Source organism: Cydia splendana, chromosome 21 (genome assembly GCF_910591565.1).
Source record: "Cydia splendana chromosome 21, ilCydSple1.2, whole genome shotgun sequence".
NCBI classification, from domain to species: domain Eukaryota; kingdom Metazoa; phylum Arthropoda; class Insecta; order Lepidoptera; family Tortricidae; genus Cydia; species Cydia splendana.
Window position 1 is genome coordinate 14,637,827 of NC_085980.1, and position 14,419 is coordinate 14,652,245.

The window sequence follows — 14,419 nt, forward strand, 5'->3', positions numbered from 1 at the left end:
GTATTAAGAATGTTCGACATCTGGTTTTACGTAAAAAAATTCTAGTCTCTCTATTTCTTTTCTCTTAAACATTGGTTTATTCATCATCATTTATCTTGTGCTCTACCCAGCCGCACGCAGATTCGTGTTTAATTTACCCATTTTTGCTCTATTCTCCAATCCAGTGTAATATGGCAATTAGCCACTTTCAGTGTTTAACAGTTACACAATGGTTTACTGTGACAAACGCATATTGCTTGTGTCAGCGCAACCTAACGTGTATATAGGCAGGCATTTAGAGAATATACCTCTACGTTCTTATACTATCACACATAAGGTGTTTAACTACTCCCATCACTACAGCTCGAAACAATATAACACCCCTCGTGTTATTTGACCAGCAAAGTTAATAAAAACTAGCAGTTTAACCGTCGGCCAAAACCAGCGTTTTCAGCACAACTTCAAAACTCCCGAATTGCAACCAGTTCGCGGCTAATTTCATGTTTCAGACTCTGGCAGAAAATGTTCGACATTTCAACATGTGAGTTTTTGTGCACGCAAATATTTTTGGTGTTTTTAAACGAAACGATGGAAAGGTCACTTTCTGTAAACATCGGTTTCATGCTCTTTAATACTAACACCTTACACATCTTAGGGAAACTTGCACCAATCACTGACCCGGGGTTAACCGGTTAAACCTGGAGTTACCATGGTTACCAGTATAATTTGACACTGGGTTAACGGTTTAACCGGTTAACCCCGGCTTAAGTAGGATGGTGCAAGTGGCCCTTAGGTATATTAACACATAATATTTTGGATAGGTACACCAACGACGCTTTTTGTAAGCGACTGGCGGTAGCATGCATCAAACCGTGATGAGTGGCGGAAGAAAGGGGAGGCCTTTGCCCAGCAGTGGGACACAAGATAAGACTATTATATTATTATTTCACTATTTTCTGTTTTTATCTTATACAATAATCCAGAAAAGTGTTTAAAGAGATAACGAGTAAAAATTATTTGCCTTGAATTCGAAGCATGATTGATTTATTATATACTAGCTGTGCCCGCGGCTCCGCCCGCTTGGAATCCGGTCTGTGTCAGTAAGCGGCTAATTCACCCCTAATTTTTCTCCGTCTCCCCTGGAGGCGAAACTTGAAGTAAAGTTGACGACCCTGCAGCTGATTGTATATGTTTGAGTAACGGTACCAATTAATACGGACAACAATTATGTATGTGTAGCCTTATCAAATCCTTTCCGCTCTTGTATCACAAACTCTGCAACGTGGGAAGTTAGGTACCTATTTACTCATAACAATAACAATTTAATTGATTACATTGTGTTATGATTTTATATTAATTTTTTTTAGATGTATGTGGCATAAGCTGTACACGTAGGTATATACCATTGTGCCTTTGTCTCGTTTATGTGTAATTTGTATCCGTGTATTTTGGGCTAAAAGCCTGAAATAAACGATATTTTATTTTATTTTTTATTTTAGTTTGATTGGTAGTTTAAGTTTATAACAAAATGGAATCAATTTAATGACGCAGGGGCTTTTTTTAGATGTACCTAATATAGTTTTAATATAGTTTTATTTTAGATTTAATAAGTCTTGTTATTAGTTTATTTTTTTTAATTATAGTCTTATTCATAATGTACCTTTACTTTAACATTTAATATCTTTGAATTAAGAATCGATAAAGGCTTTAACTTTGTAATAACTGTTTTTTTCTATTCTTGCGGTGCACGGTGTTGACTAGATCGACAGCCCACCATTTTTTCTGCATTCTCCAGTACGGTTTGAAATGTTTAATTTAATAGGTATATATTATTATGTATGGTCACCGCGCCAACCAAGTAAGTAAGTAAGTATATTACGTATCATTGTAAGTATGTAAAAGTTCCATATGTTAGATGGAGTAAATATTAAAAGAATTAGAAATACTCTCCAAATGTTGTCAAATTCAACAAAAAACAGTTCTAAAATTTATGGGGAAAATACAAACGACAGGGTTTAGCGGAGGAAAGGAGGGGAGGCCTTTGCCCAGCAGTGGGACACTAAACTAGGCTAACAAAAAAATGGGGAAAATGGGGTTATTGAAGACATCCACGCGGACGAAGCCGCGGGCAGAAGCTGGTTAACGTAGGTAAGATGACAAAAAAAATTTACAAATGTACTCACTCCGTAAATATTTTGATTCTAATAATTCAACTTAGGTACCACTTGGTCAAATATTTCAATATTGCCATATTTATTTAACCGTTAAATTTAAATATTTGAAAAAAATATCACAAAATTATCTAATTGTCAATTTCATCTTTAATATGTCTTTGTAGTTACGATACGTACCCAAACTAATCAAAATTGTACTTAAAATTACACTATTTTTTTTACAACGACTACAAATTAACAAATAAAAAAACTTACCAAAACCACAACAAAACTTGAACACTCACTCCACCAAAGTCAAAATCCAAAACTCGTGAAACTTTCAAGGGGAGACCGGGGCGAGAAGCTACGTGCAAGCCTCACTGCGTCTTCTACAATACTGAACGGTTATACCCCTGTGCACCTGTGCCCAGTCTATCCTGAACTCCAATTATATGGGGTGTGGTAGAGATTAAGGTCAAATGGGATTGGTCAGTTATTTTGTGATATAACTAATGTGAGTTTTAAGAATGTGTGCTTTAATTATAGGTTAGATGAGTTGCTAAAGGCTTAGAGCCACTTGCACCATCCCACTAACCCGGGGTTAAGCGGTTAAACCGTTAACCCAGTGTCAAATTGTACTGGTAACCATGGTAACTCCAGGTTTAACCGGTTAACCCCGGGATTAGTAAATGGTACAAGTGGCCCTTAGTGAAGTGCAGTAAGCTATGTTTTTATTAATAAAATTATCATTAGCATGTGCCTTCAAAAATGAATGATCATACTATCTATGCACCGTTGCCCAGTCTTTCCTGAACTCCGATTATATGGGGTTGTAGTAGAGATTAGGCTCAGAAGGAATTGGTCAGATATTTTGTGACATAATGAGAGTTTGAAAGAATTTGTGCTTCGATTATAGGTTGGATGATTGTCAGACGCTTAGTGGAGTGCATAAAGCTGTGTTTTTACTCATTATCATTGAAATGTGCCTTCTATAGGTATGTAATTTCGAATGATCTTACCTCCACCGATGCCCAGTCTTCCCTGAGCTCCAAATATACGGGTGCTAGCAGAAACCAGGGTCAAATGGAATTGGACGGATCCATAGTGACATAATGAGAGTTTTTAGTGAATTTGAATTTGTGGAAATGTTTGGTTTTAATTAGATTGGGTTGGATGAATCGATAGAGGATTAAACTTAACATTTTTCTCTGTCACTCTAATAACGCCTTAATAGGAGTAAAAGTGAAAGATTCGCGCAATTTGCAAATTTCGTTGTTCGCGGTAGAACCCCAGGATACACACTAAAACTTATTTGCCTCCCCGATTTTAATCTAATACACAGTCCAGCTCGCAGCGTTAATTGCTTGAAAATTAGAGGTCGCTACTTAATTCTGAATAAATATATAAATATAAAATTAAAAATATAAAAAATAGTTTATTCAAGTAGGCATATTAATAATAAGGAGAGAAAAATGTACTGTTCGCGATAACACACTAGTTTTCTCTCCTGTGGGCAATAGTTAACAGCTTGTGGGCATGTAAGCAATAATTTTATCATAGTTCTCTAAATAAAAGGAGGACCTTTTCACGTGGATATGGGTTAAATAAGAAAATTAACCTTTATAGCCCTTAACTCTTGTGTATGTCTACAGGAAAGACATAACACAGTGATCTGTTTGACCCTTAAAGTAGGTGTATAATCTATTTTATTTTATTGACCAAAATGCAAGCTTACAGTTTCAGAACTATTAACTTACATGCTAGGAAAACAGATACTTAAATTATCAAAAATAATATATGCTAACTTGTCAAAGATTAACATAATTGAAATCATGCGCATAAAAATGTCAAAACAAATCTATGAGGGGTATTCTGACTTTAAAATTAGTTAATTTGATATCATTGTTAAGATACGACTAGACACAGCTTGCAATGATCCCTAAAGTTATAAAACATTGTCCCAAAATAAATAAGGCAGGGAGCTTCAACAATAATTCACAGTCAGAAATAAACCAGAAAAATTCAAAAACACATTTCTATTTTTTTCTAGGATCATCGCTCAAATCCCTATAAGACTCACATTTCATTAATGATGTATAAATAATCTGCCGAGGCCCGAAATCTAGATTTGAAGGCATTCTGAGGCACTAATATCCGGCTAAGAGCTCGAGATCGTTATCACGTACACAGAGGTGTTAAGTTCAGCGAGTCTACTTTATATAAAAACTTTCAAGGGTTCATAATTAGTGCTTTTCTTTTCATCGTTTTTAGTATAGTTATCAAAATAATAGTTAAAGCCACTCTAATATCGCTAAATAAAAAATATGACATTCAATGCATGCAATCCTACACCGCAACAGAAAACTGTATCGCCAACACGATTATAAGATTTTTTATTGTACTATGTACCTATGTTAGTTTGTAAACTTTACTTCCCCTTACATTACCTTACCTTGCCTTGCTTACCGTACCTTACCTTACCGTAGATGCCTGAAAATAAATTACATTTGACTTTGGCGGTACCTAATTCTGTACTGCACTTTCGTTGCAACACTTCGCTGTTCCGCCTCATCCCACTCCGGACTAATACTGGGGCGAAGCGAGACGGACGGAAAGCGCGACTTCAATCATTTTCCTGATTAAATATAATTGGATGGTTTAAATCTGTACTGATGTTTTATTTCGTCTTATATAGGGAATCGCAAATAAATATAAGTACTATACATGTATATACCTACAATTGGACGTAGGTATTTAAATTTCTATAAATCTTCATTTGTACATACCTACGAGTATATTATATAGCAGTCCTATTACTGAACAAAGTTGAAATACATATTTACAATGTTGTAAAGCTCCACTAAAAAGATTTTGTATCAAATTCAATTAAGTATAGCTTGGCAAAAAAGAGTAGAAATTAAAAAGTGGCAACATTGTAGTGTCGTCCCGTTTTCTTATATATATTAGTTTGAAAGGGACGACACTACAGTGTTGCCATTTTTTAACTTCTACTCTTTTTTGCCAAGCTGTAGGTACTAAGAAGAAACAATTTCGTCAGTTAATTCACAATTTCTGGTTTTGTAACCAAAATCTCAGACCTTCCAATTAATTCTCACATCTTTACCTAACACTTTATAAACAACACCTAGGCTTAGTTTGTTCAAAAATTAAGTCCAAATATTGACCTCCAAAATTACAATTCCAAAGATACACCAAGAAAACTGAAGATCATTCTGATTGATTGTGCGAAAACAAAACTAGATTCTAAAGGTATCCGGAATCTTAAAAGCTTTCGTTGAGAAAGCCTCTGCCCTCTGCCACCTGGCCCAGTAGAGAACATGCCAATCGCTAACGCTCCAAAGCTAACGAAAACGCAACTGTCACTGTCACACTAATATGGAAGAGTGATAGAGAGACACAAAGCGATTCGATGGCGAAGCGCAAGCAATTGTCACCTTGGCTAGGCCACGGTCTTGGTAGCGCCTGTCCAATTTATCTACTACTTTCAGCTGGAGTTCTGTGGGATCAGCCAAATGCCACACCAGAAAGTTGAAAGGCATGCAGGAGAAAACTGTCGTGTCACCTGAATTATATTCAGTTTTTTAGGGTTCCGGACCCAAAGGATAAAAACGGGACCCTATTACTAATACTCCACTGTCCGTCTGTCTGTCACCAGGCTGTATCTCATGAACCAGGCAGTTGTAATTTTCACAGATGATGTATTTCTGTTGCCGCTATAACAACAAATACTAAAAAGTACGGAACCCTCGGTAGGCGAGTCCGATACACACATGTCCGTTTTTTTAAGGTAGGTACGCACTGTAAGGGCTATATTCCTTTATGCTAACGTTAACTAATCAACGCCAAACATTCAACATTTATTAAGTATAAGTAAGAAACGCAAAAATATGAATAGAAAATAGTAAAAATAACCTTGAGTAAAATGGATTACCCGGAAGGAAGTGAAGTTTTCAATAGAACTTGGCCTGAACTCTACAGTGCACGTGCACTCTGCCCTTTGACGATGGAGCTGTGTAACAAACCAATTTAATTTCATGATTGGCATTTCTAAATTAACGTTTAGTACTTACCTACCTAGTGCTACCTAACTACATATTACATACATCCCTACTAACAAGACAGGCCGATTCGAACGAACACTGATATCTGAATCAATTGTATACCTACTAATTTAAACATGTGCGATTTCTATTTTGTGCGATTTATGTGTCATGTTTTTAGTTAATTTAAGGTACCTACTTGATTGTGTTGTGTTTCATGCGCTCACCCGAACAACGTTAAAATAGTTACTTCTAATTCTCATGTAAATTCTTATGACAAATAAATTCTTTAAACCCATATGTAGCTGATTTCATTCACTTATCGTTAATTTTGTTCGTACTTTTCCAATTACTTACACATTTATTAAATTTTACTAATACAAAATCATACAGCCTCATTTTATCTGAAAAGGGTTTTCGACAAATATACCCATTTCAAACGATGTCATACAAAATACCCGTTCCGAAGCGATGAATCATCTTTTGACAGCTCATAATACATTATACTATTGTTGTTCAAATTTATATATAGCTACCTAAGGGTAATTGTACGGTAATAAATTTTCAAACCTTTTCATACACTTTTCGTCGGGTAGTTACACAAATCTCTGTTTACGTACCTAGATATTTTGCTGGGACCATAGTCTAATAAAACATGGTCTTCCATTCCCAGAGTGACACGGGCCTACGTCACAACAACATGGCCGCTATATATAGCGCTATCGCATATTATCATATAGCGCTGTCGCATGATGACGTAGGCCCGGGTCAGTTAGGTGACCTAGAAAAGACGGGAATGGAGTACCAGGCGGAGTATATTATTATACCATGGCTGGGACATCAGTTAGCCGCTACCACAACCAGTGACACCCATGTCGAAAGTTTTAAATGTACCTACCTACTTATAGTTTCTTTACAGTTGAAAAAATATACGAATAAGTTATTCTATTATTAAAAGCTGATAAAATATTTTCCTTATACACCACTTTTAGGATTTAAATAAATAAAAAATAAAAATAAATAAAATAACTTTATTTAGCTAAATGATAGCTCACAACTGCTTACAAGTAATGAATGATACAAGGTGAACTTAACATTGTAAATAACTTGTACACATAAGTTTTTAAGGTAAGTGCAATGAAACATTGAGTAAGCGTCATCTGATCCCCGTACTAGTAAAAACTGTATCACGGTGGAACAGGATTCCCCTTGTCGTTGTTTACATTAATTATCTAATTATTATATTATATTATAACATGACTTTTCATATAGTTAGATATGTGGTTAAGTTAAACACAATAGAAATAAAACTATTGGAAGTAACAAACAGCTAATTCGTTCGCATCAGTCGAAACGAGGCAGAAGGGCGCATGTCACTAAGGACTAGCACTAACATACGACTCTCCGCCGCGACGCGGCTGTGCGAATAACCAGTAAACATGTAGTATACATGTAGTATATGCAAAGTTAGCCGATCAAACTTATTAAAGATAAATTATAGTATTAACTTAATAATTACGCTATTATTTACTATTGACTCTTCCGATTATTTAACTAAATGAGTATGTGTAGAGGTTTGATATGTATCAGTTTGTTTTATGTATTCATGTATGCGTATCCTGACATATGTGTTCGTGCGTGCATGTGTGTGTGTGTGCGTGTGTGTGTGTGTATGAGTGAGTGTTTGTGTGCGTGTTTCGGGTGTGTGTGTATGTGTATGTGTGCCTGGCCATTTACTTAGTAATTAGTTCTTCCGTGTTTTCATAGTTCAGTGATTTCATGTATTTTTCCAACATCAATTTACAGGAATATCTAGTAAGTTGTCGTAAATTTATATTTTTGTTTACTTTGTTGTAAAGAGTTGGACCTAGAACAGTTATGAATCTCTTAGCGAACTTAGTTTTGCATTTAGGAACCACGTATACAATGTCATTTCTTCTTCGTGATGCTGAAAAGTCTGGTTGATTTTTGTGTTGCGTCAGAAGCAAGTGTTTAATAAACAATTGCCTTACTGTTAGAACACAGGAGTCATTGTAAACAGATGTGGTTGGGTAAAAAAAGTTTTTAAATAACATGACTTTTAATACCGCCCTTTGTGATCTCTCTAGCTTAAGCATGGTCGTTTTTGCTGCACCTCCCCAAATATTGATGCAATAACATATGACGGACTGGCACAGTGCATAATAAATTGAGATTAAAAGTCTCTGGTCACACACGTGTCTTAATGTTTTGAAAACGTAGATCATTTTTCGAACTCTGTTAGTAAGACTGTTAATATGTTCTTGCCAGCGAAGGTTTTTATCTACTTGTAAGCCTAGATATCTTATTGATGTAGTCTCAGTAATCACATGGCAGTCACACATTCTATTCCTATCACAGTCTACATGAGCCTTGATGGATATTGTATCCTCTGCAGGTCGATAATTGTCTCTTATACTGAAATTGATGAGCTTAGTTTTAGTTAGGTTAAGCGTGAGTAAGTTTTGATTTAGCCATTGTGTGACTAAATCGAAACCCGTTTGAACAATATTATTAACTTCTGACCAAGATTCTCCGTAAAACAATATCACAGTATCATCGGCAAAGGTTATTATTTGTGCGTTGGTGAGTTTAAGTCTACAGAGATCGTCTATGTACACGGGAAAAAGGGTTGGCCCAAGGACACTGCCCTGTGGCACATCATAATAGGTTCTTCTGTACTATATCGGTCTCCCACTCTTACTGCCTGAGTCCGATCGGTCAAGTAGTCCTGGAAAAGTTGCAACGGTAAACCACGTATTCCTTTATTTTCCAACTTTTTATTTAATAAGTAGTGGGACAGAGACAGTGTCGAAGGCTTTTCTCAAGTCTAGAAATATGCCAGTTGCCTTTTTATTTCTGTCAAGCTTGTCCACAAGAAATGATGTTAGCTGTTGTGCTGCATCAGCAGTCGACTTGCGCTCTCTTTAGCCATGTTGGTTAGAACTTAATAGATCATTATTTTCAAGGTAATTTTTTAATCTTTTGTTAATGATTTTTTCCAAAATTTTTGCTATTGTGGGTAATAGTGAAATAGGCCTGTAGTTTTCGATGCTGTCTCTGTCTCCAGACTTAAAAATAGGTACAACTATTGACTTTTTCAAGGCCTTTGGAAAGTTGCCAGTCTTAAAGCAAAGGTTGCATATAATTGTTATAGGAAGGGCAAGACTATTAAGTGCCAGTTTTAGAAAGTAAGAAGATATTCCGTCCGATCCAGAAGAGTGAGTATTTTTTAGTGATAAAATAGTAGCTTTTACTTCTAGCTCATCAGGTGGTAATAACGCCATTGAACTTAACGGAGTAGTATATGCAGGCATAGTCTCAACTCGATTAGACTCAGATAGTCGAGTGCCAGTTATAATATTAATCGCTAACTCTTTGCCAATATTGGTAAAGTAACTATTCGCATGATTTAGAGATTCTTGTGGTGAGGATTTCAACGTTAAAAGATGCATCTCATTACTATCAGTCCTATTAAAATTGCAAATATTTTTTATTACAGCCCACTGTTTTTTTACATTTCTACTGTGTTCTTTGATTAAAGATCTCTGATACGCTCGTTTTAGGTTTTGTAGCATACGGTTGCATGTGTTTCTGTATCTTTTGTAAGTTATTCTAATAATACAATTATCTGGATCCTTTTTGAGTCGTTGGTGGAGTTTATCCCGATTCCTTAAACAGCGGACAATACCTGATGTTATCCACGGTTTAACATTGCGTTTCCTGTGAGACATTTTAAATAATGTCGTATGTTTTGTTAGAGTACTGTTGACTAGGTGCAGAAACATATTAGTAACAATATTAATATCTGTTCCACTCAATATTGTAGCCCAGTTAACTAGATCCAATTCTGCTATAGCCGAGGCGTAATCAACTTTTTTGTGTGTTTTTGGTATATCTGATTTCTGTACATGTGCTTTGGAAAGTGATATCATGACTAACGAGTGATCAGTAATAGAGGAATCGCAAACTATTGTAGTATTTTTTAATTTTGTTTTAACCATACAATGGTCCAGGCAGTTACAACCTCTAGTGGGGAGTTTATGAGAAGGTAACAGTCCGTGTGACGCCAGGTATCCAGATAGTCGGGAGATCTGTTGTCTTGTGTATTTTTAATTATATTTATGTTAATATCACCTATAAGAATGATGTTCTGGTATTGTTTTAGTGTCTGCAATAATGAATCAAGAGACGCAATAAAGTTATCAGTTTGTAAATTTATACAATTTCTATGTAAATGTGACGAGGACAATGACACCTCCACACTTAGTTCTCCCAAAGTCGGTGCAAAGGTAGCTTAGACGGCCTTTATTGTACTGCAAATATTGGTTACATGGAACTTGCATTCTGACATCAAAACGATATCTAATTGGTGTCATTTAGTTATCATTCGTACGTGTATTTCGCTCGTATTTACTTCTCCGTACAGATGTAGTGCATAATTGTTTTCCTTCGTATGTTCTCAGAAACGTTCGTATTTGTCATGCTACTTCAGTCAATCTCAGTACTTTTTGTACCGAGACTGACTGAAATAGCAAGACACGTTCGTACGTTTCCATGAAAATACGAAGGAAAATAATTAGGTATGCACTAAGTACATCTGTACATACATATATTGGCGCGAGCGACACGAGCATAATCATATCAAAATGTAAGTTTGGATTGGCCTATTGATTTAGATATTTCGGTAGGTAGCACCTTATATATTATTTTTCCCCTGAACTAACGTAGATATTACTCGCACCATATTTCACGCAAGTTGTCGGAAAAAAATCTGCGGCCCCCAGGGAATCCAGGGCATGAGAATGGGGCCAGATTGTACTCTGGTTCATTTTTTATCCTATAAACAAAGGAGTCTTGGGATGGTTCCGAAATTACTCTGTCTTGTATCTACATATAGGCATATGTTTCTACAGGAAATTAATGAACATGAAGGTTAGGAAGCTGAGGGCTAGAGGTAAGTATATGGGATGGGGAGTAAAATTACCTATGTGTATTTTGCACGACGATTTAGCATGCAAAAATATTTAAATGACACGGCAGCATTGCTTTACAAATAAGATTGAGTCAGATAGGTATTTAACGGCATTTAAATATGATAAATGTGTGCACACATTTATTTATTTATTTATTTTTATTTATTTATTTGGGAAACATACAGCACATAATAATACAATTAGGTAAAAGATATAGTTAAAACATAAGCCAAAACAGTTTCCACTTATAGCTAATACAAAATTCCTTTGCTCCGAAAAAAAGTACAATTATTAAGTATTTTGAATTTAGAAATTGGTTAAACAGTAACATTCAGCAAGTAAGATATTCCACAAGAACAATTAAAATATATATATATATATAACAAGCATCATTTAGAATTTGGAAAATAACAAGCACATTTAGAATTTTAAATTACAAACAATAGTTACAATTACAATAACAATTAGAACAATACTAGACAAGATTACAAATTTATTACGAGCTACGAGTTTTATTTAGTTTGATGACAGAAACAAATCTATTACACTTATGCTGGAACAAATCAATGTGTGAATATTTCTTATTGTATATATTGCAAGCTCTTGCTAAAAATTTGTTGCTTACATATTTTTTGCGGGTGAATGGAACGGATAGTAAAGCGGTGGACCGTGTACGATACGTAGGACATCTAAATATTATCTTGCTGAGAAGATCTTCAGAATCAATTAAATTATTTAATAATTTGTACAAGAAAATTACGTCTCGCTTTTCTCTTCTCACTTGTAAGGATTCAAAATTCTCAGGCTTAAAAGATTTGAATTTATATTTCATACGATTAAGAAATTTTTTTTGAATACTTTCTAATGAATTAATGTGCACTAAAAAGTGGGGACTCCAAACTGTAGATGCGTATTCCAAATATGACCTTACATATGCATTATATAAAAGAAGTAACGTTGTGGGGTTTTTAAAATCTTTACTTTGCCTGAAAATGAAACCAAGCATTTTATAAGCTTTAGATGTTATCTTATCTATGTGTGAGACCAATTGAATTTCACTGTCTATAAATACTCCTAAATCTCTAACCTCAGTAACTCTAGTAAGTGGTTGGTTTCCAATTGTATAATTAAATGTTATAGGGTGAATCTTCCGCGTAAATGTAATAATTGAACATTTATTTAAGTTTAAATACAGCTTATTACATAAACAATAGTTGTTCAATCTATTAAGGTCATCCTGCAAATTAACGCAATCAGCCTCGGACTTCACAACGGTAAATATTTTAGTATCGTCAGCATACAACAATACTTTAGAATTTAAAAAACAGTTAATGACATCATTAATATATATGTTAAATAGTAGTGGTCCTAAATGCGAGCCCTGCGGGACCCCTGACGTAATAGGCACGAAACTAGAGGTATATCCTTTAATAGTAACTGCTTGAGTTCTATCCCGCAAGTACGATGTGAGCCAACGCAACAAGTCTCCATGAATACCGAACATTTCCAGTTTATTTAATAAGACCGAGTGTGAAATTTTATCAAATGCCTTTGAGTAATCGGTATAGATAGCATCAACTTGATAATTCTTGTCCATTGCGCTCAGAACATAATCAAGTAGCTCGCACAAGTTAGATTCCGTTGACCGTTTATTAATGAAGCCATGCTGCTGCGTTATTAACATCGGTCTTATTGTTGGGTAGAGCGTGTCATAAATTATTTTTTCAAATAGTTTTGGTAGTACTGATAATTTTGAAATGCCACGATAGTTTCTAATATTATGTTTATCACCGCTTTTATCATAGTATGTACTGCATAGTGTTTGGGCACTCTCAGTTCACGACTTTTCCGAGCAGTCACAGTCACAGTCTTGCCATAGAGAATTGATTGTAATAGAAAGGTAAAATCTAAGAAAAAAACTTGTCCCTTAGTTTGACATCCAAAACAGATGACGCTGTAGCTGTACTGCGCCATAAATATGTTTTGCGGTCACTGAATTGTCAAAAGTCAACTTTTGACAATCAGTACGAATATGATGGTCGTTCTTGTCTACATGACAGCGTGATAAAACGGTGTCCGTCACTTTCTATCCCGCGGTGTTAAAAAGTGACAGTGATTTTATCACATGCATAACGCCATCCATAATACGCGTACTGGGTTACCGCTACTTTTTTCGATAGGGAAGTGCCAATGTCTATCGTTGTATAATTTGTTACCAAAATAGAAAGTTCGTACGCCTTATCCTGATTTTGATAAATGGTATCCTCAAGTATTCTTCCTCTTGCAAGGTACAATTCGATACAATTTAAACGGTTCGCGAGTTACGCAAAGTCATCGTATTCTTTGTACTGGAGCACATTGGCGAAAGATTGATTTAATCCTCTTAAGACATGTATTAGAGAACCTTTAAGAATCTTACAGAAAGTGAAAAATCTAATTTTGAAGTTTTTATGTAACTTGTAACGTTTGTTTGTTCAGTCACCCGCAATAATATGTTACTCTTCGAAGGCCGCAAAAATATGTGACACGCTCTTATGACTCTACAAATAAGAGCGTGTCACATATTTTTGCGGCCTTCGAAGAGTAACATATTATTGCAGGTGACTGTTCGTCGGTAGCTAATTAACCCCCGTATTCGAACTTCAAGATATTCACAAGAGACGACACGTACTAGATCCATTCTAGGGGCCCGATTCGAATTTTGAAATAGACATCTATTAGACATCTTTTAGACATCACCAAGATACGATAACGATATGTTTAAGATCTAACCTGTCAAATTTGACATTTGCGCGATTCTGGAGATACTGTTGCACGATTTCCACAGGATATGACTTAGAGATCCAATTCACATCTAATAGATATCTTACTCTATCTAACGTAAAAGTGACATTGGTTGCCCGAATTGCGCTGCAAAAGAGAACTAGTTGATATCTAAACTGTGTATTTTCAAATACAAAATACAAATACAAATGTTTATTTCTTAGAATATGGTAGGTAGGTACCTAGGTACAATGATGGTCAAATTACAATAAGTGCGTCATATCAACTTCAACTGAAATAACTTTTACCACAAAACCTGGCTATTTGAACTCCTAATAAGGCACTTATTCTCAAGTACGTGATTACTTTTTTACCCTTTACCTACCGCTGCAGGAAGTTTTAATCATTTTTCTAGAGGACCACTTAACCTTTACGCTAATTATTAATGGTAGGTAACTTTAGGTTTATC

At 35.3% G+C, this 14,419-nt stretch overlaps 1 protein-coding gene across 1 annotated transcript in view; it reads right to left on the reverse strand.

The window, feature by feature from the left end:
- The window catches only part of LOC134801056 (uncharacterized), a 101,608-nt gene extending 99,058 nt beyond the window's left edge, over nt 1-2,550 (reverse strand). The window contains exon 1 of the mRNA XM_063773584.1: nt 2,409-2,550. The gene's annotated coding sequence lies outside the window, so the exon portion shown is untranslated. The remainder of the gene's footprint in view (nt 1-2,408) is intronic.
- Between the last annotated feature and the right edge of the window lie 11,869 nt (nt 2,551-14,419).